The sequence below is a fragment of the Bombina bombina genome, chromosome 11 (assembly GCF_027579735.1).
Source record: "Bombina bombina isolate aBomBom1 chromosome 11, aBomBom1.pri, whole genome shotgun sequence".
Classification (NCBI taxonomy): domain Eukaryota; kingdom Metazoa; phylum Chordata; class Amphibia; order Anura; family Bombinatoridae; genus Bombina; species Bombina bombina.
In genome coordinates, this window is record NC_069509.1 from 128,511,833 (window position 1) to 128,537,996 (window position 26,164).

Below are 26,164 nucleotides of genomic sequence, written 5' to 3' on the forward strand. Positions count from 1 at the left end.
TAAGATGCACAGATACTGATATAAAATCCAGTTTAAAAACTTACTTAGAAGCTCTCAGTTTAGCTCTGTTGAAAAAGTAGCTGGAAAGCCCACTGCAAGTGGGAAATAAGACCCTCCCCCTTCTTTTGAATATGAAAAGACCCTTTACACAAACAGGAGCAAGCTGGAGTAGGGATACATCAGAATTCTCCTAAAACTTTGCGGCTTGGTTAGGAATCTGAAAATCAGAGCAATATTATTTAAAAATAAGCAAAACTATACATTTAAAAAAAAATAAAAAATTATGGGCTATATAAATAATCTACAAAACATGTATGCAAAGAAAAAAATAGTGTGTAATGTACCTTTAAGTTGCTTTCAGTAAATTTGGTTATGAGGTCATTTGTCTTGCTAAAAGTTATGTTCGTTGTAATATAGATAGTTTTTTTTGTCAGTGTGCTTCTAAATTACTTTTAGAACATATTCACCAACGTTCTCTGACCACATCTCTTGTCTTAGCTTGTTGAAAATATGTGTTTTAGTATAGTGCTCGGTTATATGTTTATCTGAATATCTGTACTGGATACATTACTTTGAATCACTTTCATGTATTTTATACAATCCCCTCCCAACCCTTTTTTTACATTTATATATATATATATATATATATATATATATATATATATATATATTCTCCATTAAAGGGACACTGAACCCAAATTTTTCTTTCATGGTTCAGATAGAGCATGCAAATTTAAGCAACTTTCTAATTTACTCATATTATCAATTTTTCTTCGTTCTCTTGCTTTCTTTATTTGAAAAAGAAGGCATCTAAGCTATTTTTTTGGTTCAGGACCATGGAAAGCCCTTGTTTATTGCTGGGTGAATTTATCCACCAATCAGCAAGAACAACACAGTGTGTTCACCAAAAATGGGCCGGCATCTAAACTTACATTCTTGCATTTCAAATAAAGATACCAAGAGAATAAAGAAAATTTGATAATAGGAGTAAATTAGAAAGTTGCTTAAAATTTAATGCTCTATCTGAATCACGAAAGAAAAAATTTGGGTTCAGTGTCCCTTTAAAGGGATATAAAACCCAAAATGTTGCTTTTGTGATTAAGACAGAGCATACCATTTTTTTTAAAAACAAAGGTTCCAATTAACTTCTATTATCATATTTGCTTTGTTCCTATGATATTCTTTGTTGAAGAGATACCTATTTAGGTGTCTGGAGCACTAAATGGCAGGAAATAGTGCTGCCATCTAGTGTTCTTGCAAATGGATAACATTCTTGTAGAACTGCTGCCATACAGTGCTCCAGACATAAGCAGGCTCCTGAGCTTAGGTCCCTGCTTTTCAACAAAAGATACCAAGAGAACAAAAAAATGATAATAGAAAAAAATTAGAACATTGTAAAATGGCATGCTCTATCTGAATCACATAAGAAAATGTTTGGGTTTCATATCCCTTTAATTCTTCAGTTTGAAAAATAAACTAAATCCAAATAACCAGATATAAGAACAGATAGCACAGGGCACATTACAGCCTATGTAGATATAGGGCTAGATTTATTAAAGCTGATACGCGCCCCTGTACGCCTCAGCTCGCCTGTGGCGGGGCAAAATTACCCGCAGGTATTCGCCATTGCACACGAGCGCAATTTTGTGCTCGCGTGCAATCCCGCCCCCTGCCCGCGCACAGCCAATCAAGCGCGGGCAGGAGCTGTCAATCTCCTCGGTCTGACTAGACCGAGGAGATTGAATTTCGCCACCTTAGAGGTGGTGCAGAGGTTAGGGAAGCGGCGGTCTGGCGACCGCTGCTTGATAAATTACAGCGAGCAAGTTCTTATGAGAACTTGCAGCCGTAGGGCTTTAATATATCTAGCCCATAGTTTGGAGCAGTTCCAGACTGAGGTATATGGACATAACATAGACCTGATTGGCTGCAGTGCGTCATCTGATAATAGCAGAGATCAGGCAGGGTAGGATTGAGCTGAATCAGGCAGGCAACATTACAAAGCTGTAGCACATGTAAACAAACTGTGTATTGATCTCCCAGCAGCATGAGTCCTGAGAGTGACTTTAAAGGGATATTACAGTGCTTAGTATATAACAGCAGTTAAGAACTGAATTGCAAAAGACCTACATACAAATATAATAGTTTTAAAAGCATTTAAAGCTGTTACTTTAAGAATGATTTGAAGACAAGATACTTGAAAACCTTGGTGATTTTGTTTATCGTATGGCTATTAGCCAATCAGGACTAGCTTTAAACATGTTTGTGCAATGCTATACGCAATTATTTTGTAGTATGTAGCTATTTCAGGCAATTTTCAGTATTTTGCAGCATACTTAGGTTACAGAATTTGACTGATAGCTTCTCTTTGGAGCTTGGATCAAGCACAAATTTTACACATAAACAAGGTATTTTACAGAAAAAAAAGAAAGAAAAATAAACAATATATATTGCGTTGCTACTTCATTTTCATTACTTTATGAAGAAATATATTTTATATCTAATGTTCCTTTAAATTCAGGAATATTATATCACGTGAATGAAAGAGTAGCAGGTAAACATGTAAATATATTTTTGCATGAAAATGGGTAAAATACAAAATTGTGGTTTTAGTTGGACATGAACAGCTGTTTAATTTAATAAAAATATGCATTTCCAATTACCAATCAAGGAAGACAGCATATTCGGACCACAGAACATGAAAGCACACTGCACAAATCTTTTTAGAAGCAAGGTGAATTGAGACAGCCAGAATGTTACCTCAACTATTGTAATGTATGTGTCTTTCCTTAACATCCAGAACCCTGCATAGCAATATAAAGAGCAATCAGCCATGAGCAGGGGCTGTCAATCATCTTCCGGGATGATTTCACTCCCCCACACTTTAGGGGCCGGAGAGGTTAAGTAGCAGCGATCTTAAGACCTGAAACGCTGGGGCCCCGAAGCTGCTTTTGCAGCTTGGTAATAGGGCCCCAAGTTTTCAAAAACTCACTCTCACTGTACAGACCGTGATTTCAAAAACTCACTCTCAGAATGAGAATTCCAAAACATACTCTCACTAGTTTTGTCTTTGCCACATTTCTATGACTGTAAGAAGTTTGCATTTGGAAACTAATAAGACAGAATGGCAAACACTCTCTTTTTCCTATAGAAGATTTTCACTGTACGGGATGTCACACATATATATATTAATATATACGTATTTAATACATATCAGTCATGCCCACCACCCGCAGACTATACAAAAGCAATTATGTCTTGTATAGTCTCAAATATGGGGAAAATGGAGATTTGTGCTTATCACCTGGCAAGTTTGGTAAATTGAAATCTTTTTTTAAAATTGTATCTGAATGATAAAAGAACAATTTCAGGTTGCATGTCCCGTTAAGCACAGTGAGTTTAATCTTCTCATCCAGAACATGTAGGGTATGGGAAGGAGTTAATGTACCCTCACTGATTCTAAAACCGATATGCAAACAGTCCGATTTTTACAAGGATTCTGTACATAATGTGCAGAGTTTAGAGTGCTGTTTAGACAACAGCAGGAGACCTCTGGGTAATGCCAGCAGTTGGCTACACCTCCTGGAAGCTCATGGTGGGTGAAGACATTGAGGCCAATTTATTAAAGGTCTTGCGGACCTGATCCGACAGTGCAGATCAGGTCCGCAAGACCTCGCTGAATGCGGAGAGCAATACGCTCTCCGTATTCAGCATTGCACCAGCAGCTCACAAGAGCTGCTGATGCAACACCGCCCCCTGCAGACTCGCGGCCAATCGACCGCCAGCAGGGAGGTGTCAATCAACCTGATCGTATTCGATCGGGTTGAATTTCCGGCGATTCCTGTCCTCATCAGAGCAGGCGGACAGGGTTATGGAGTAGCTTCTTCATAACTGCTGTTTCTGGCGAGTCTGAAGACTCGCCATAAACACGGCCCTTCAAGCTCCGTTCGGAGCTTGATAGATAGGCCTCATTGCTGGTAGGATGGCACACAAGTGATCAACCCCTACATAAAGAACTTAAAGGAACATCCTAGTACAAACTGACATTCACATCCGTCCTATTCAGTAACAATAAAAAGTATTTTTGCAATATACTTTATTAGGAATAATGCTTCTACTAAAATCTATCACTGTCTTAGTGATCTCATTTATTGTGCATGTGACTTTTGACAGCTCGCTGTGTCTCATATTTTGTTAGTGCACCCTCATGCTGTAAATGCGAGTGCTTGAAGCATATGTAAGTATACTCCATTTGTAATGTGCACAGTAAATGCAATCACTGGCTTTTACTAAGAGCATTTTTGCTTCATGAAGTAAATTACACGTATATATCTATATATAAGTATATAACATATAGCAAAAATGATTCTAACCACAAATGAAATTAGCATATCTACGTTTTTCTGCTTTGACTGGAACGTCCCTTTAAACAGACAGAGACTATAGTAAAGTAATATATCTTGGTAACTGGCATCAGTGGGAAGTGAGGGGGGACATATAGATAGTATTTATTTGTTTAATGAAATGAAAACAACCTGCAGAGATATTTTAGCACCAATGTGGTTTGTGACAGCCAGAATATTAGAGCCAATCACAGTCTGTTTCATCTGAGTAATTCTCATAGAAAGAGAACTTCTGGGTGTTGCCAAAGGGGAAACATAAAATAAGTACTGCAGTTTACATACTGAAGCACATATCACTGTGTAAGGCAGGGCATCAGCATGAGAATGTCACCTGCAAGATTACGTGCTAGAGAGCTGGGTTGTCCAAACCATGATCTTTGGCCCACAACTAAGGGGAATTTGGCCTGTGGACATATTTCTGTTTATTTCATTATATTTTGTGTTCCTTGCTGCTCAATAATCTTAAAGGGACATTGTACATCACTTGATTTTGTGTAAAAATTGTGATTTGTCCCTCACTCTCTAGTGAGGTCAGAAAGCAAAATCTGGTAACAAAATGTTCTCTTTGGGCTCTCTACGGAGAGTGCAAAATTTCAGAAAAAAATTAAGAGGTGTTTGAGGACCTTTTAATTTGTTGTCTTAAAGGGATAGGAAAGTCAAAATTAAACTTGCATGATTCACATAGAGCATTTAATTTTAAGACACTTATAAAATTCACTTCTATTTTCAATTGTGCTTTGTTCTCTTGGTATTGGAATATGCACATATCCTACACTAGTGGGAGCTAGTTGCTGATTGGTGCCTGCACACATTTGTCCCTTGTGATTGGATAACTAGATCTGTTCAGCTAGCTGCCAGTAGTGCAGTGCTGTTCCTTCAACAAAGGATAGCAAGATAATGAAGCAAAGTTGATAATAGAAGTAAATTGGAAACTTGTTCAAAATTTTTATGTTCTATCCAAATCATGAAATAAGATTTTGGGGTTTCCTGTCTCTTTAATGATATAGAAAGGTCAAAAATGAAATGCGCGTTGGGGCATTTCAGTAGAAGCATTTTTACAGTAAACTTCCATTAGCAAAAATGCTTCTAGCAAAAGTTGTAACTGTTTTTCAGAAGCATACGCACATATGCTGTGAGCGCCTGTGCGCCAGGATTCAAACACTACACCTTCTCAGAGAGACAGCTGTGTATGAAACAAATGAAGTCTTCACTGACACAATACACAGCACCAACAGCTCTCTGGTTCCCTCGCAGCATATGTGCGTATGTCGCTGAAAAAGAGTAATAACTTTTACTGAAACATTTTTGCTAATGGAAGTTTATTGTGAACCTGTTTCTATTTAAAATGTAACTATGCACATTTTAGTTTTGACCTTCCTATCCCTTTAAAAAAAAATCACGCTGTGCCATCAGTCACAAATGCATGTGCAATCTGATCCCATGTTACTTTTGATACGGAAGCGTCAGGGACATAACATGTGTATAGGTAGGTTTTTGATTAAAATAAAAATACAAAAAAAAAAAGCTGCTTAAAAGAAATACAAATTTTAAAATAAAAATGCATTGTATCTGTCTTTAGGCGTATTAGTGTAACATATAGGAAGATTCTTTGTCAAGAACAAAGGGGAAAAAATAACGAGCGTCTGTGACATTCTCAGGAGAGAAGGATGAGCCATATGTAATTAGGTGGTACCGAGCTACACAAGAGACAAAGGATGAGAGATGCTCATTCTTCACTGTAATACTGTTTACTCTCTGTGATTCCATTAGCAGCATCAACAACTAAGCCAAGCCCCTGGTCCCCTGCAGTAATAGGATGTAATGTGTAGGGAAATCCCACAATGCTTTGCTGAAAGGAACAATGCATCCGTGCATATTATTATGATGATTTCTTATTTGTAAAGCTTGTCTCACAGAACTATACAAGTGGTATAATGCCAGCATAATACTGACAAAGTAAATTGCAATTAAACATGTATAGTGACAGAAGAGAAAAAGCAGAGACATATTTACACTGCCTATGTTCCTATGTTTTTAAAATGCTGCAAATTGCCTAAACCAGCTATTTGATTTGAGAAAGAAAGAAAGCTTTTGCATGTATACCCTTCATGTTTGCTTTACAGCATTGGCACTGATGAGCAGTACACAGCTGGTGGGAGATTCGGGGTGGCATATTTATGTACCAGTCATTTGCCATGATTAACCCTTTGCAGGAGTTTAGCCTAAACACATAGGCGCTGATTTACTAAGATGCGGGTGGATATCGGATCATGTCCGCCTGACATCGCTAAATGCATAAGCTGTCTGCATTTAATATTGCACAAGCATTTCTAGTAAAATGCTTGTGCAATGCCGCCCCCTGCACATTCGAGGCCAATTGGTGTCAATCATCCAGATCGTATCTGATCGGGACGATTGCCGTCCGCCGCCTCAGAGATGGCGGATGAGTTAAGGAGCAGCGTTCTTAAGGCCGCTGCTTCTTAACCTATGTTTCCGGCGAAACTGCTGCATTCGCAGCATGTTAAATCAGCCTCATTGGGTAAACCATCTGGACTGTGCAATAAAAAATGATCTCACCCATTAGTCCAGTTTATTATTGTACTATTATGACCCTTTAATTATTCCATAGGGTAATCTGGAGTATGTACAAGGCTAAGCTAGAGAGCTAATTAAATCACCTATTAAATACGAATATGGAGAGACTAGATAGACCATGTGGAAATCTATATTTATATGTTTATTAAAGGAATATGAAACCCAAAAAAATTCTTCCATGATTCAGATAGCGCATACAATTTTAAACAAGTTTCCAAATTTACTTCTGTTACTAAATTTTCTTCATCATTTTGGTATCCTTTGAGAAAGAAGCGGCAGTGAATTACTGGGAGCGAGCTGGATACATTGGGTGAACCAATGACAAGAGTATATATGTGCAGCCACCAATCAAAAGCTAGTTCCCAGTAGTGCATTACTGCTCCTGAGACTACCTATGTATGCTTTTCAACAAATGATACCAAAAGAACAAAGCAAATGAGATAATATTGTGCAGAGTCATGTGACTGTTGCCCATACATTTTATGTGTGTTTTACATCCTGACCATATTGCTACGGGAGGATAGCAGGGACTGATATTTGCATATTACTCCAGTGATTGGGTATTACAAACCTAATACACGTCCTCAATTTTTTAGTACTAAATCATGAAATTAGTGGTGTTGGCATACACTACATACAAACACTTGATATAGAAAAACTTATTGATTATTACAATATACATATTGGTAGTGTTGCTTCTCTCTTTTTTCCTGCAGAATCAATGTTTAGCAAGGTATATTTACTATTTACAATTCATATAAGTCTGGACTAAATAGCTAAAATCCTTTTTGCAACACTGGAGTAGTGTCTGCCCATCTGATAAACAATAAGCCTATGTGGGCAGCCCCAAGACAAAACGTGATCTGAGATATCATCGCAAAAAATGCAGCATGTCTGCAGAAAGAATGGGACACACGAGGGAACCGTTAGCACTTTTGCTTTGCAGCACCGCTCCACAACAGGCTGATCTCTTTTTTAACAGTGCTTTGCTTTGGCTGCATTGTGTGCATTTTCCTTAACACAGTGCAGCCACAGCAGTGCTGCACTGCAAAGCTGCAGCGCATTGATTGATGACTGCTTCTTTTTAACTGCTCCAATATAATATATAAAACTTAAAAATGTTGCTTTATTCTCCAGTTAATCAGTATATTGCAATTGAGCTGGTGCTTTAGTATAACTGCCTAATTTAAAATTGTATTTTAATCAACTTTCTAATTTACTCCTATTATCAATTTTTCTTTGTTCTCTTGCTATCTTTATTTTAAAAGCAGGAATGGATATCTTAGAAGCCAGCCTATTTTAGGTTCAGCACCATGGATAGCGCTTGCTTAATGGAGGCTGACATTTACCCACCAATAAGCAAGCATAACCCAGGTTCTCAACCAAAAATGTTCTGGCTCCTATGCATCACATTCCTGCTTTTTAAATAAAGATATCAAGAGAACGAAGAAACATTGATAATAGGAGTAAATAAGAAAGTTGCTTAAAATCGCATTCTCTATCTGAATCATGAAAGAAAAAAATTTGGTTTAGTGTCCCTTTAATTTTTTACTAAAAAAATGTCATTGCAAAAAGTGAAAAAAAGTTCTGCCTCTGGGGGGGCAGTTTGGAAATTACATAACAAAATGGTAGCAGCTCATTTTCATTATGCCCAGGTTAACATTAATAATGCTTATTTTATAATCAATGGACTAGTTAAATAGACTAGAGGTGTTTATAATTATGTGGGGCTTGGTAAATTTGTTCAAAATCTAGGAGCCAGCCCATAAATTAAGGAGACAGAAACTTTTGGGTATCCGTATAAGATATGATATATATTTTATATATATAATAACATCATAATATAGAACAAGAAATATATGTGTATAATCATAGACAAATATGTATATACGCACACATGGGGGGGCACCCGTGGGTGTCTTAGGGACTCTAAATCAGAGTATCAAGGCCTAATTTTAAGGCACCAGTCGCTCTCTGGCACCTGGGTTTGTCAAGCCCTGCTCTAATGTAATTTACGTTAGGGTACTAGTTAAATGAACTAGAGGTGTTTTGTTTGTCATTTTGTCATATACATTGGTGCTTCTCAGACGTTTTCAGACTGTGGCACACTTGGCAATACAAATTTCTGTTACAGCACACCTGTTTTCTTAAAGGGATAGTATACACCAATTTTTATATAACTGCATGTAATAGACACTACTATAAAGAGGAATATGCACAGATACTGATCTAAATATCCAGTATAAAACCTTTTTTTAAAACTTACTTAGAAGCTCCCAGTTTAGCACTGTTGATGAGGTTGGTCTGGGACACCCACTGAAAGGGGCTGGGTAAACAAAAAGAGCAGACACTCCCTTCCTCCCCCCATCCCTGCATATGAAAATACAGATACTATAAACAGGAGCCTGCAGGAGTCTGTAAACGTGTGTACACATTTGACACTGTGGGGCTTGGTTAGGAGTCTGAAAATCAGCACAATGTTCTTAATAAAATAAGCAAAACTATACATTTTTATAAAAACACTACAAGATGGGCTATATAAATTGGATCATCTACAAAACATTTATGCAAACAAAAAAAACTAGTGTACAATGTCTGTTTAATGTCTGTTTAGTATTAAGATCTCTTTTTAACTTACTTAGTACACAATTATACAAAATTATTCTAAGCCAAACAGCCCACTCACTGTACTTAATGCTGTAACCATTGTTGTATTGCTGGTGGTCAGTTGGTGGAGCTTTATTTTAACATTTGCAGTAACATAAACTAGTGTTATATAAATATCAGTCTAATGAAAGGTTCTTTACAAATGTAATTGTATAAATATGCAGAAGTGCTCTCTAATTTAGATGAAAATATTTTTTACTATCAAAATTTGGCAGAACACCTTTGACTCTCTTGCGGAACACTGTGTAGCATACTTTATTTCATAATTGTATTCCGTAGTGTATGAGTATACCAGTCTGTGGTTGGCTGATGGCTGTCACATGATACAGGAAGTTGGCAAATGGGTAAAGAAAATACATTTGTCATAAAAAAAAAATCTACTGTTTATTTGAAATTCTGATTATGTATTTATTTAATGATCCTTTAAGTTGTGGGAAAAACAGGCAGAATAAATAATGAAAGTGTATTGCAAAGATTTTTTTTTAATTATGCATTATTAAACCTTTTATGGATAATTCAATTTTAAAGGGACATGAAACCCAACATTTTTCTTTCATGGTGCAGATAGAGCATAGAATTTTAAACAACTTTAAAATTTACTTCTATTATCTATTTTTTTCCCGCCTCTTAATATTGTTTGTTGAAAAGCATATCTAGGTAGGCTCAGGAATATCAGTGCACTACTTGGGGCTAGCTACTGATTGGTGCATGCACATATATGAACTTTGTCATTGGTAGTAGTGGATTGGTGCTTCTTCAACAAAGGATACCAAGAGAATGAAGCACATTTGATAATAGAAGTACATTTGAAAGTTGTTTAAAAATGTATTCAATATCTAAATCATGAAAGAACATTTTTGGTTTTCATGTCCCTTTAAGTTTAATGTCCCTTTAAAGGGATATTCTACTCCAGAATTGTTATTGTTTAAAAAGATAGATAATCCCTTTATTACCCATTCCCCATCTATCACGATTATATTAACCTCTTAAGGACATATGACGGAATTTTTCCGTCATAAAACAATTGAGCAAACTGAAAGCTGTGTCCTTAAAGGGTTAATATACTTTTTACCTTTGTGATTACCTTGTATCTAAGCATCTGCAGATGCCCCCCTTATTTGAGTTCTTTTGACAGACTTGCATTTTAGCCAATCAGTGCTGACTCTTAGGTAACTTCACAAGCGTGAATACAATGTTATCTATATGGCACACATGAACTAGCGCTGTCTAGCTGTAAAAAATGATCAAAATTCACTGAGAAAAGAGGCGGCTTTCAACAGGCATAGAAATTAGCATATGAGCTTACCTAGGTTTAGCTTTCAACAAAGAATACTAAGAGAACAGATGATGATAAAATTAAATGGAAAATTGTTTAAAATGACATGCCCTATCTGAATCATGAAAGTTTAATTTTGAATAGACTGTCCCTTTAAGCATTCCCTGTATGTAGTAAAGGCACACATTAGGGGGTGGGTTTAAGAATGACAATAACATGAGTAATAACTTATTCACTTGTTTGAATTATATTCTATTAAATATGACTAAATAATAAAAGTGTATTATGCTTTTTTAATTGTTTATGAGAGTCTGAGGTTGTTAAACCTTTTGCCGCCGTTATGCCGTTGTATTCCGTCACAACGGCGCTGGGCTTTAAAGCCGTTATGACGGAATACATTGTCATAGCCAACGGCTGTCCTGAAGCCTACTGCGCTTGCAGGATTTGATTGCGGTCTGGAGGCGCCCCCAAACAGCTCTCTAAACCTCCCCCTCTAACTGTTAGGCACCATCAACTGTCTGCCAGTACCTATAAAACAGATTTTTTTTAAAATTTCTGTAGCGTAGTGTCCCCCCCACCGACGATCTATAGTTTAGGGTCCCATCCCTCCCTGATCCCACCCCCGATCCACTTTTCTGTAGTGTAGCTGCCCCATCCCTCTCTGTCCCTTTAATTTTTTCTTTAGCGTAGGGCCCCTCCCACCTCCCCTGCTTGGCCGCCCACACCTCCCGCCGGCACCAGCAGAAGATCGTTACAGACGGTGAGACACGTAGTGTCACCGTCTGTAACGATCAGGCATCTGCCCTTATATTGTGGCGGAGCACCGATCGCGCTCCGGCTCCATATGCGGCAGATGCCTGAACCTTCAGGAGCTCCAGATCTTGGCTGTAACTTAGCAGCCAAAAGTGCTGGAGCATCCTGAAGCTAGGACGTATATATACGTGGTGCGGTACGACGCACAACGTATATACACGTCCGTTTGGGTGAAGGGGTTAAAGGGATAGTATAGTCAAAATTAAACTTTCATGATTCGGATAGAACATGCAAATTCATGCAACTTTCTAATTTTCTCATATTAGCAATTTTTCTTCGTTCTCGTTATCTTTATTTTAATGTAAGCTTTGGAGCTGGCCCATTTTTGTTTCAGCACCTGGGTAGTGCTTGCTGATTGATGGCTACATTTAGACACCAATCAGCAAGCACTATGCAGGTGCTGAGCCAAAAATGGGTCGGCTCCTAAGCTTACATTGTTGCTTTTTCAAATAAAGATAACAAACGACCAAAGAAAAATTGATAAAAGGAGTAGATAAGAAAGTTGCATAAAATTGCATGCTCTATCCTAATCATTAAAGTTTAATTTTGGCTAGACTATTTTTAATGATAATTTATATAACAAACAAAAAATAATACTAGCTTGTTTAAGTTTTTACACTTTATCTGGGTGGTCAGTCAAATCAGCTAGGTGGTATGCCCATTAAGGGCTAGATTATGAGTGAAGCTCTAATAGTTTCGGGCAAGCGAAAAGGATTTTATCGCGGGTGTTATCGCGCATTGGGTTTTCCGCTCGTATTACAAGTTGAAAGTAAACGATCGCTTGAGCACAATTGAATTTAACGCTCGTCGGGATAGTGCGACCTCAGAGCTCTGGTTAACTGTTTCACGAAAAACAAAAAAGTGTCACAAAATACATCAACAGTATTTACAGACATAGATACACAGCACATAAATACATATGTATACATATGTACACACACCATGCAATTTTAAGCAACTTTCTAATTTACTCCTATTATCAATTTTTCTTCGTTCTCTTGCTATCTTTATTTATAAAAGAAGGCATCTAAGCTAAGGAGCCAGCCAATTGTTGTTTCAGAAACCTGGAGAGCACGTTTATTGGTGCAGTCCAATCAGCAAGGACCACCCAGGTTCTTCACCAAAAATGGGCCGGCATCTAAACTTACATTCTTGCTTTTCAAATGAAGATACCAAGAGAATGAAGAAAAGGTGATAGTAAGAGTAAGTTAGAAAGTTGCTTAAAATTGCATGCTCTATCTAAATCACAAAAGGAAAAATTTGGGTACAGTGTCCCTTTAAGTAGATAAAAACATAGAAAAACATATTTATGCAATAGCCCTTTTTAATAAAGTGTTATACTGTGTATTTCACATTCCAATGTTGTGCACAAAGAGGAATATATTCTAAGTATTTTATAAATAGATATTCCTGTATAAATCTATACTTATATATAATCGTGTGTGTGTGTGTATATATATATAGTATATATATATATATATATATATATACATAGGTATACATATATATTTGTGCAAAAAAACATCAGCTATATGTAGAAATGTTTATTTATGAATACATTTTCTTCTATGTGCAGAGCACTGTGATATAAAAAAATATTTATATTTCTCCAACATAGGTGTGTCCGGTCCACGGCGTCATCCTTACTTGTGGGACATTCCCCTCCCCAACAGGAAATGGCAAAGAGCCCAGCAAAGCTGGTCACATGATCCCTCCTAGGCTCCGCCTACCCCAGTCATTCTCTTTGCCGTTGTACAGGCAACATCTCCACGGAGATGGCTTAGAGTTTTTTAGTGTTTAACTTAACATTCCTTTCAAGGGGAAAACGCTGTTTGGCCCTGACTTGAAAGAGATTATCTCTGATATCACTGGGGGTAAAGGCCACGCCCTTCCTCAGGATCGGCCTTTCAAGGCCAAAAATAAACCTAATTTTCGTCCCTTTCGTAGAAACGGACCAGCCCAAAGTGCTACGTCCTCTAAGCAAGAGGGTAATACTTCTCAAGCCAAGCCAGCTTGGAGACCAATGCAAGGCTGGAACAAGGGAAAGCAGGCCAAGAAACCTGCCACTGCTACCAAGACAGCATGAAATGTTGGCCCCCGATCCGGGACCGGATCTGGTGGGGGGCAGACTCTCTCTCTTCGCTCGGGCTTGGGCAAGAGATGTTCTGGATCCTTGGGCGCTAGAAATAGTCTCCCAAGGTTATCTTCTGGAATTCAAGGGGCTTCCCCCAAGGGGGAGGTTCCACAGGTCTCAGTTGTCTTCAGACCACATAAAAAGACAGGCATTCTTACGTTGTGTAGAAGACCTGTTAAAAATGGGAGTGATTCATCCTGTTCCATTAGGAGAACAAGGGATGGGGTTCTACTCCAATCTGTTCATAGTTCCCAAAAAAGAGGGAACGTTCAGACCAATCTTAGATCTCAAGATCTTAAACAAGTTTCTCAAGGTTCCATCGTTCAAAATGGAAACCATTCGAACAATTCTTCCTTCCATCCAGGAAGGTCAATTCATGACCACGGTGGATTTAAAGGATGCGTATCTACATATTCCTATCCACAAGGAACATCATCGGTTCCTAAGGTTCGCATTCCTGGACAAGCATTACCAGTTCGTGGCGCTTCCTTTCGGATTAGCCACTGCTCCAAGGATTTTCACAAAGGTACTAGGGTCCCTTCTAGCTGTGCTAAGACCAAGGGGCATTGCTGTAGTACCTTACTTGGACGACATTCTGATTCAAGCGTCGTCCCTTCCTCAAGCAAAGGCTCACACGGACATTGTCCTGGCCTTTCTCAGATCTCACGGATGGAAAGTGAACGTGGAAAAGAGTTCTCTATCTCCGTCAACAAGGGTTCCCTTCTTGGGGACAATAATAGACTCCTTAGAAATGAGGATTTTTCTGACAGAGGCCAGAAAAACAAAACTTCTAGACTCTTGTCGGATACTTCATTCCGTTCCTCTTCCTTCCATAGCGCAGTGCATGGAAGTGATAGGTTTGATGGTAGCGGCAATGGACATAGTTCCTTTTGCGCGCATTCATCTAAGACCATTACAACTGTGCATGCTCAGTCAGTGGAATGGGGACTATACAAACTTGTCTCCGAGGATACAAGTAAATCAGAGGACCAGAGACTCACTCCGTTGGTGGCTGTCCCTGGACAACCTGTCACAAGGGATGACCTTCCGCAGACCAGAGTGGGTCATTGTCACGACCGACGCCAGTCTGATGGGCTGGGGCGCGGTCTGGGGATCCCTGAAAGCTCAGGGTCTTTGGTCTCGGGAAGAATCTCTTCTACCGATAAATATTCTGGAACTGAGAGCGATATTCAATGCTCTCAAGGCTTGGCCTCAGCTAGCGAGGGCCAAGTTCATACGGTTTCAATCAGACAACATGACAACTGTTGCGTACATCAACCATCAGGGGGGAACAAGGAGTTCCCTGGCGATGGAAGAAGTGACCAAAATCATTCTATGGGCGGAGTCTCACTCCTGCCACCTGTCTGCTATCCACATCCCAGGAGTGGAAAATTGGGAAGCGGATTTTCTGAGTCGTCAGACATTGCATCCGGGGGAGTGGGAACTCCATCCGGAAATCTTTGCCCAAGTCACTCAACTGTGGGGCATTCCAGACATGGATCTGATGGCCTCTCATCAGAACTTCAAAGTTCCTTGCTACGGGTCCAGATCCAGGGATCCCAAGGCGGCTCTAGTGGATGCACTAGTAGCACCTTGGACCTTCAAACTAGCTTATGTATTCCCGCCGTTTCCTCTCATCCCCAGGCTGGTAGCCAGGATCAATCAGGAAAGGGCGTCGGTGATCTTGATAGCTCCTGCGTGGCCACGCAGGACTTGGTATGCAGATCTGGTGAATATGTCATCGGCTCCACCATGGAAGCTACCTTTGAGACGAGACCTTCTTGTTCAAGGTCCGTTCGAACATCCGAATCTGGTCTCACTCCAGCTGACTGCTTGGAGATTGAACGCTTGATCTTATCGAAGCGAGGGTTCTCAGATTCTGTTATCGATACTCTTGTTCAGGCCAGAAAGCCTGTAACTAGAAAGATTTACCACAAAATTTGGAAAAAATATATCTGTTGGTGTGAATCTAAAGGATTCCCTTGGGACAAGGTTAAGATTCCTAAGATTCTATCCTTCCTTCAAGAAGGATTGGAAAAAGGATTATCTGCAAGTTCCCTGAAGGGACAGATTTCTGCCTTGTCTGTGTTACTTCACAAAAAGCTGGCAGCTGTGCCAGATGTTCAAGCCTTTGTTCAGGCTCTGGTTAGAATCAAGCCTGTTTACAAACCTTTGACTCCTCCTTGGAGTCTCAACTTAGTTCTTTCAGTTCTTCAGGGGGTTCCGTTTGAACCCTTACATTCCGTTGATATTAAGTTATTATCTTGGAAAGTTTTGTTTTTGGTTGCAATTTCTTCTGCTAGAAGAGTTTCAGAATTATCTGCTCTGCAGTGTTCTCCTCCTTATCTGGTGTTCCATGCAGATAAGGTGGTTTTACGTACTAAACCTGGTTTTCTTCCAAAAGTTGTTTCTAACAAAAACATTAACCAGGAGATTATCGTACCTTCTCTGTGTCCGAAACCAGTTTCGAAGAAGGAACGTCTGTTGCACAATTTGGATGTTGTTCGCGCTCTAAAATTCTATTTAGATGCTACAAAGGATTTTAGACAAACATCTTCCTTGTTTGTTGTTTATTCCGGTAAAAGGAGAGGTCAAAAAGCAACTTCTACCTCTCTCTCTTTTTGGATTAAAAGCATCATCAGATTGGCTTACGAGACTGCCGGACGGCAGCCTCCCGAAAGAATCACAGCTCATTCCACTAGGGCTGTGGCTTCCACATGGGCCTTCAAGAACGAGGCTTCTGTTGATCAGATATGTAGGGCAGCGACTTGGTCTTCACTGCACACTTTTACCAAATTTTACAAGTTTGATACTTTTGCTTCTTCTGAGGCTATTTTTGGGAGAAAGGTTTTGCAAGCCGTGGTGCCTTCCATCTAGGTGACCTGATTTGCTCCCTCCCATCATCCGTGTCCTAAAGCTTTGGTATTGGTTCCCACAAGTAAGGATGACGCCGTGGACCGGACACACCTATGTTGGAGAAAACAGAATTTATGTTTACCTGATAAATTACTTTCTCCAACGGTGTGTCCGGTCCACGGCCCGCCCTGGTTTTTTAATCAGGTCTGATAATTTATTTTCTTTAACTACAGTCACCACGGTATCATATGGTTTCTCCTATGCAAATATTCCTCCTTAACGTCGGTCGAATGACTGGGGTAGGCGGAGCCTAGGAGGGATCATGTGACCAGCTTTGCTGGGCTCTTTGCCATTTCCTGTTGGGGAGGGGAATGTCCCACAAGTAAGGATGACGCCGTGGACCGGACACACCGTTGGAGAAAGTAATTTATCAGGTAAACATAAATTCTGTTTTTCACGTCGGGTTAGTTCACTTGAGAATATGCGATTGTGTATGCGCGTGAGTAGGGTGTTTTTTTTCCACTTTTTTTGCACCGTTGACTTCTATGTGGAAATACATTATCGTGCGCGCGATATTCTAAGATCGGCTTTTCCCGCTTGTTGGGTTAGCGGGTAGCGTGCAAGCCAAACAGTTTATTTTCAATTTGTAATAAGAGCGCTACCCGACGCATGCGAAAAGCTTCTAGGGGAGATCACGCATGAGCAGAAGTATTAAATAACAGTTCGCTTGTATTCTGCCCCAAAATAGGTCCTAGGGAGAACACTGTATAATAAAAATATAACTCTGTTAATATGTAAAATATCTGCTTTGGTATTGTTTTTTTTATTTAGAAAACTGATTCAGCAAAGAAAAGGTTAATTATAGCTCACAGAGATAAAAATAATGTATAGCTCAGCATCCATCTACACAATGTAAACTGCCTGGGGGTTGCTCTCCTAACTCCTGTTCTCTGTGTAAATTATTTATCATAATCAGTTCATGTTACTTCACTGTGCACACTTTCCAGGCATTATCTGTCCCACTGGGGACCCAGTTCAATTGCTTTCTCATAAATGTTACTCTATTTGCATCCATGACAGGGATATATTAACCTTCAAATGCAGTTCTCTTGCATTTTATTTTAATCTTTATAGCATAGCACATTTGTGTGTGTCTATAGGATTATATGTATTTTTATTTGGGATGTTATTTAGATAAGGAATCAACTCAGTGTGATGGGTATTTCTGCATTTAAAATGTCCACAGGGTACATTATTATTCAGCTATGCATTTAGTGGATTTTTTTTCTATCAAAATATTAGGTTAAACTGCATCTGTGTTAGCACTGTTTAATTTTAATTAGCTGTGCACTAAATATATACGGCTAGATTCAAATAAATCTGTATAACCCTAACTGCAATCTCACCCACAACAATAAAGTTGAATTTGACCTCTCCAACACAATTAATCCTATTAACATGGTTAATAAAACGTCAAATGAGCAGACCCCCAACTGAAATAAGCCCTAAATGGTCAGACCCCACCCCCACAATAACCCCCTAATCTGCCAGAACCCTTACCATAATAAACCCCTAATCTGCCAGAACCCTTACCATAATAAACCCCTAATCTGCCAGAACCCTTACCATAATAAACCCCTAATCTGCCAGAACCCTTACCATAATAAACCCCTAATCTGCCAGAACCCTTACCATAATAAACCCCTAATCTACCAGACCCCTTACCATCATAAACCCTTAAACTGCCAGACCTTTCACCACCATAGTAACTCCAAATCTACCAGCCCAGACCCTCTACCATAATAAACCCTAAAGAGCCAGACCCCTGCTAAAGCAATAAACCTGTAAAAAGCCAGACTCCCTACTACTATGAACCCCTAATCACCGGACCCCCTACAAGAGCTTCAAATACATTACAAACTTTTGATTAGTACATCCATTGTGCACATGATAAGCCATATGTCACCCCTGCTATAATTGAGCTATTGCCAAGTGCTATTACGTTTTGGCCTTCCATTATGAGTATGGGACATGGAAAACTAATTTTGAACATTTAAAAAATGCCTTTGGATAACAAATGTTTGAATTTAAGATGATTTGATGTGAGACCTTCATATGTGATCTTGCCTTAAATCTTAAACTCATTATGATGGTTTAAAGTAACAAGGAAATGATAACTTTAGTTTAATATACCACGCCCATTTCAACATTTTAGTTTCCGCAAAAAAAACCTTTTGTTGTATTGTCTTTTTGAGCATAAAGCAAATATAAAGTGGTTGCTGCAGATATGGCCACACAAGTATTACTGGGGACATGCACCAGATATGATGTCGGTGCATAAACCTGGCTAAAAGGGATTTACTAGGTATATGCTGTTGTCTGAAATCTGATGTACAGGCATAATAGGAGCAGAAAGGATAAAAAAAATGGATATTCAAGTAGTCAATTTCAGTTGTATATATAAGCAGTTTTGCAATACATGTGTATTAACAAGGATGCTAATACTAAAAGTGTCACTGTTTTATTGATAGATGTTATTGTGCACAGGTACTGAGCATATCTAACTATGCTCCCTGCACTTGCATGCAAACACAGCACTTGTTCAGACAGTTAGCTAACCAATAACAATAAACCCTAACTGTCACAATGAACCCTGACAGTGACCCAGTCATCGCCACTATTTGCTTTTAGCCAAAACCATGTCCCACTGCAGATTATCCCAAATTTTTTTTGTCATTTGATGGCATTAGGTGATGAAGGGGAGTTAGGTGTTGTGGGCTCTTTGCAATGTGAGGGATCATGGACAGAGGGTGGGTATTTTCAAAGGGGGATGTCATGCGGGTGGTTTACCAATGAGGGGCATTTGTAGGAGAATTTGCAAATAGAAGAGGTTTGTGCAGAGGAGTGGCACAGAGTTAAGGGGGTGTTTGTGGGGGAGACCATGCAGCTTTTCCCTTGTGTGTTGGGGAATTACATTTGAGATATAATTTAAGGGTATAGGTTAACTATTAAGTTGCATGGAGGCAAGATTTCAGGTGGCATTAAATACCTTCCTCAAACGGCATTACCGAAACATCACTTATCTTTTTTTAATAAATAAGTCTTTTTGTGAATCCAGTGAGTGCAGATATAATACATTTTACTTATTATACTTTGATCCTGACCCCCTGGTAGTTGTATGTCAAAATATGAGAGTTCAAATCTCTATGAACTTTCATATACGTCATGAAACCCAAAACTATTCTTTCATGATTCAAATAGAGCATACAATTAAAAAAACAAAAATAAACTTTCCAATTTACTTCTATGATCAAATTTACTTTGTTCTTTTAGTATCCTTTGTTGAAAGGCAGGTTGGTATGCTTAGAAGCCTGCGCCTATAGTATTTGTTTTGCAAGACTACTTTTAAAGGGATATGAGAGCCCTCAAAATATTTTGTTATTAAGACTGAGCATACATTTAGAAAAAAAAAAAGTTCCCAATTTACTTCTGTAATCAAATCTGTTTTGTTCCCATAGTATTCTTTGTTAAAGAGATACCTAGGTTGGTGTTTGGAGCAGTATGTGGCAGGACTGCTGCCATATAGTGCTCCTGAGCTTACGTCCATTCTTTTCAACAAAAGATACCATGGGAACAAAGAAAATTTGTTAATAGAAATAAATTACAAAGTTGTTTAAGATTTCATGCTCTATCTAAATCATGATAGCTGAAATCATGAAAACTGACTGGAAAATATCACCGCAAGATTTCTTTGTAAAAAAGGAAAATATTTTACCTCAAAATTTCCCCAGTAGCCACATCCCATTGTAAATGGACTTAAAGCAGCCAATCAGAATGCAAGTGCTGGGACTTGCAAGGGACTGTGCCTCTATGCAGGTAGAGTCATGTTATTTCACTCTTCAGTTTCAAGGGATAGTAAAGACCAAAATTGTTATTGTTTAAAAAGATAGATAATCCTTTTATTTACCATTCCCCAGTTTTGCATAACCCACACGGTTATATTAATATATTTACCTCTGTAATTACCTTGTATCTAAGCTTCTTCTGACTGCTTCCTTATCTCAGATCTTTTGACAGACTTGCATTTCAGGCCATTAGTGCTGACTCTCAAATAACTTCACGTGTGTGAGCACAGTGTTATCTATATGAAACACATGAACTAATGCCCTCTAGCTGTGAAAAACTGTCAAATGCATTCAGATGAGAGGCGGCCTTCAAGGGCTTACAAATTAGCGTATGATCCTACCTAGGTTTAGATTTCAACTAAGAATATCAAGAGCATAAAGCAAATTTGAAGATAAAAGTAAATTAGAAAGTTGTTTAAAATGACATGCACTATCTGATCGTGAAAGTTTAATTTGGACTTTACTATCCCTTTAAGGAAGTTTACTATAAAATCAGGGAAATCTCGTGAGATCACTGTAAAGCAAAGTGTGAACTCAGCACTGATGATGCTGATTGGCTGCTGTTTTTCCCCCCTCCAACATGTAGCTGACAATATCTGAAGTATAACTGTTCACAGAGAACTTACTATTGTGAGCTGAAGACATTTTTAGGTAAAAAATCTTTCTGTTTTACTTTGAGATGTTCAGGTGATATTTTCTTGTCAGCTTTTTACAATTATGCTGCATCACTTCCAAGTGATTTAGTATATGGGTATTATGTCCCTTTAATAAAGAAGACTGAATGCAGGCTGAGAGTGCATCTATTTTTGGGTAGGAGACATCCATATAGGATGTGCGGAAGCAGGAAGTGAAGATAGAACTGTGGGTGATCCCTGCTACCATTTGGTGGCTGTAACCTTCATCTGCAGTTTATGTGATTAACTTTGTTATACACACTTGTCATGCTGGGGGGCTAGTTAGGGTGTTCAAGCCCAGAAGCAGTGCTAACTGGGACATTGCTTGATGAGAACAATGCAAAGAAAGACAAGGCTAATAACAATGAAAGTTTATTTAATAAAGTGATGGTAAATCCAAGCGTATAAAAAAACACGCTAGGATTTACCATCACTAAAAAATAAACTAGACTTTCATTGATCACTTGTGTAAAAAAGGGTGCTAAACTCACCCTGTCTCTACTGCAGCACCTCGCACGGCACAGCGCTCTTCTCTCAATGAGGTGATGTTTCCACCTCTAAACCAATAGCCGTGCTTGTCATGTGACAGTGTTCTGTATGCTAGCACAACTATTGGTTTAGAGGTGGAAACCTCACTTCATTGGTTAAGAGCACTATGTCGTGGGCGGTCAGAGGCGCTGACTTTAGTGAGGAGTCACGGAACAGACAGGGTGAGTTTAGCACACTTTTTTAAATAAGTGATCAATAAATGTCTAGTTTATCTTTAGTGATGGTAAATCCTAGTGTTTTTAAATGCTCAGATTTACCGTTACTTTAACTGTAGTTGAGTACTCTTTAACTGCAGTTGAGGACTAACGCAAGGGCAAAGGTTAAGCAGTTGTAAGGAACGCAAATAGGGACCAATGATTAAAAAAAAGGACATGAAACCCAAAATGTTTCATTCATGATTCAGACAGGGAATACAATTTTAAACAGGCTTATTAGGTTAGCTTAAAAGGGACATGAAACCCAAATTTTTTCTTTCACGATTTAAAAAGAGCATACAATTTTAAACAATTTTCCAATTTACTTCTATTTAATTAGCTTCATTCTTCAGATATCCTTTGTTGAAGAAATTGCAATCCACATGGGTGATCCAATCACACAAGGCATCTATATGCAGTCGCCAATCAGCAGCTACTGAGTCTATTTAGAGAATGAAGCAAATTAGATAATAGAAGTAAATTGGAAAATTGTTTAAAATTGTATGCTCTTTTTAAATCGTGAAAGAAAAAATTTGGGTTTCATGTCCCTTTTAAGCTAACCTAATAAGCTAGTACCATGTTATTGATATAGGATGTGTTTGGTACCCTGTTATTGATATAGAATGTGTTTGGTACCTTGTTATTGATATAGGATGTGTTTGGTACCTTGTTATTAATATATAATGTGTTTGGTACCGTGTTATTAATATAGAATGTGTTTGGTACTGTGTTATTGATATAGGTTGTGTTTGGTACCGTGTTATTGATATAGAATGTGTTTGGTACAGTGTTATTGATATAGAATGTGTTTGGTACCGTGTTATTGATATAGAATGTGTTTGGTACTGTGTTATTGATATAGGATGTGTTTGGTACCGTGTAATTGATATAGAATGTGTTTGGTACCGTGTAATTGATATAGAATGTGTTTGGTACTGTGTTATTGATATAGAATGTGTTTGGTACCGTGTAATTGATATAGAATGTGTTTGGTACTGTGTTATTGATATAGGATGTGTTTGGTACCGTGTTATTGATATAGAATGTGTTTGGTACCTTGTTATTGATATAGGATGTGTTTGGTACCTTGTTATTAATATAGAATGTGTTTGGTACCGTGTTATTGATATAGGATGTGTTTGGTACCGTGTTATTGATATAGAATGTGTTTGGTACCGTGTTATTGATATAGAATGTGTTTGGTACCGTGTTATTGATATAGAATGTGTTTGGTACTGTGTATTTGATATAGAATGTGTTTGGTACCGTGTTATTAATATAGAATGTGTTTGGTACCGTGTTATTGATATAGAATGTGTTTGGTACCCTGTTATTGATATAGAATGTGTTTGATACCTTGTTATTAATATAGAATGTTTTTGGTACCGTGTTATTGATATAGGATGTGTTTGGTACCGTGTTATTGATATAGAATGTGTTTGGTACCGTGTAATTGATATAGAATGTGTTTGGTACCTTGTTATTAATATAGAATGTGTTTGTTACTGTGTAATTTATATAGAATGTGTTTGGTACTGTGTAATTGATATAGAATGTGTTTGGTACCTTGTTATTAATATAGAATGTGTTTGGTACCGTGTTATTGATATAGTATGTGTTTGGTACCGTGTTATTTATATAGAATGTGTTTGGTATCATGTTATTGATATAGAATGGGTTTGGTACCGTGTTATTGATATAGAATGTGTTTGGTACTGTGTTATTGATATAGAATGTGTTTGGTACCGTGTTATTGATATAGAATGTGTTTGGTACCTTGTTATTGATATAGGATGTGTTTGGTACCGTGTAATTGATATAGAATGTGTTTGGTACCTTGTTATTAATATAGAATGTGTTTGTTACTGTGTAATTTATATAGAATGTGTTTGGTACTGTGTAATTGATATAGAATGTGTTTGGTACCTTGTTATTAATATAGAATGTGTTTGGTACCGTGTTATTGATATAGTATGTGTTTGGTACCGTGTTATTTATATAGAATGTGTTTAGTATCATGTTATTGATATAGAATGGGTTTGGTACCGTGTTATTGATATAGAATGTGTTTGGTACTGTGTTATTGATATAGAATGTGTTTGGTACCGTGTTATTGATATAGAATGTGTTTGGTACCGTGTTATTGATATAGAATGTGTTTGGTACCGTGTTATTGATATAGAATGTGTTTGGTATCATGTTATTGATATAGAATGGGTTTGGTACTGTGTTATTGATATAGAATGTGTTTGGTACCGTGTTATTGATATAGAATGTGTTTGGTACCGTGTTATTGATATAGAATGTGTTTGGTACCGTGTTATTGATATAGAATGTGTTTGGTATCATGTTATTGATATAGAATGGGTTTGGTACTGTGTTATTGATATAGAATGTGTTTGGTACCGTGTTATTGATATAGAATGTGTTTGGTACCGTGTTATTGATATAGGATGTGTTTGGTACAGAGCAGTCACAATTTTAGAACTAAAACAAGTTTAGCACAGTGTGAACGTATAGCGGCTTTACAAATACAGTATTAAAAAAGTCGTCAGTTCCAAAAAACACTTTTTACATTGTGCAAAGTTGAAAACAATTAAAAAGCCGCAGCTACTGTCTTCAATGGGATATTAATATCCTGTACACAAAATCTTCTTCATAAATAGAAACGAACACGCCAAAAGTTAAAAACACGTTTATTTAAATCATAAAAAGACTTTAAAGGGACAGTTTACTTTAACAATGTTTATTGTCATTCTCCAGTTTTGCCTAACCGACACTGTTATATTAATACACTTTTTACCTCTGTGATTACCTTGTATCTAAGCCTCTGCAGACTGCTCCCTTATCTCACAGGAGTGAGCACAATGTTATCTATATGGCTCACATGAACTAGTGCTGTCTAACTGTAAAAAAATGTCAAAATGCACTGAGATAAGAGGCGGCCTCCAACGGCTTAGATATTAGTCTAATTAGGTTTATCTTTCAACAAAGAATACCAAAAGAACAAAGCAAATTTGATGTTAAAAGCAAATTGGAAAGTTTTTTTTAAATTATATTTCCTATCTTAATCATGACAATTTAATTTTGACTAGACTGTCCCTTTAAATATATTTTATAGTATTTAACAGTATAACACATCCATATAAGAAACTACATACACATATACAGTATACCCACAAACTCCAGCTGCTATAGGTGTATTATAAATTTTTTTTTTTTTTTTTTTGTTCTTTATTAACAATGGTGTTTGCATACATATGGAATTTATAGGTGTTCCATGGGAGTAACCAGTATTTTAATGGGGAAACATCACTGGAAATGTCTTGTTTTAAAAGAAATATCCTCCATCTTAGGCGAACCTTTTCACACATACCTTTCTCACCACCCCTGAATGTACAGTGAAACTTAGTTTACATATCTATTATTTCAACTGTTACTACACAAAAGCCATTTTTAGTTTTAGTGATTGCACAGTATATGTTGTGTAAACATGATTTTAATACACGCCCCCTCCCCACTTCTGAGATCCAAGTTGACTGGTGATGTGGGTGGATTTTCGATCAGGCAGTGATCCTTGTTGTTTCCTATGGAAGGCATATTGTTGCGACAGAGAGGGTCATCCCACTTTTTTTTATAAAATGTTGCCTGATGCACGGATTGTGAAACTGGTGAGACAAAATAGCCAATATCTCGTGGGACTGCCAATCCTTTTGCCATTGGGACCATAGGGCTCCATTTATTAAGCAACGGATGGTGATTCGGATCGTTTTAGGCCCGCCTGAAATGGAAGTTAAGAAGCGGCGGTCGTAAGACCGCTGCACCTTGACCTGTCTGACACCTTTTAGGTGGCAGATTGAAATCATCCCAATCTAATACGATCGGGATGATAAACGGACCCTGCTAGCGGCCGATTGACCTCCAGGGAGCAGGGGGCAGTATTGCACAATCATTCCACCAGAAATGCTTGTACACTGATAAATGTGGTCAGCGTATGCTGTCTGCTTTTAGCGATGTCGAGCGGACATGATTCGCTACAGCAGATCATGTCCGTTCGACAAATGTTAAATCAACCCCTTAGTCTCTATTGTGATATTTTAG

General features: G+C 38.0%; 1 protein-coding gene across 1 annotated transcript in view; it reads left to right on the top strand.

Moving 5' to 3' along the window:
* Nucleotides 1-26,164, top strand: part of MAPK8IP3 (mitogen-activated protein kinase 8 interacting protein 3) — a 248,606-nt gene that overhangs the window by 25,721 nt on the left and 196,721 nt on the right. The window lies entirely within an intron of this gene.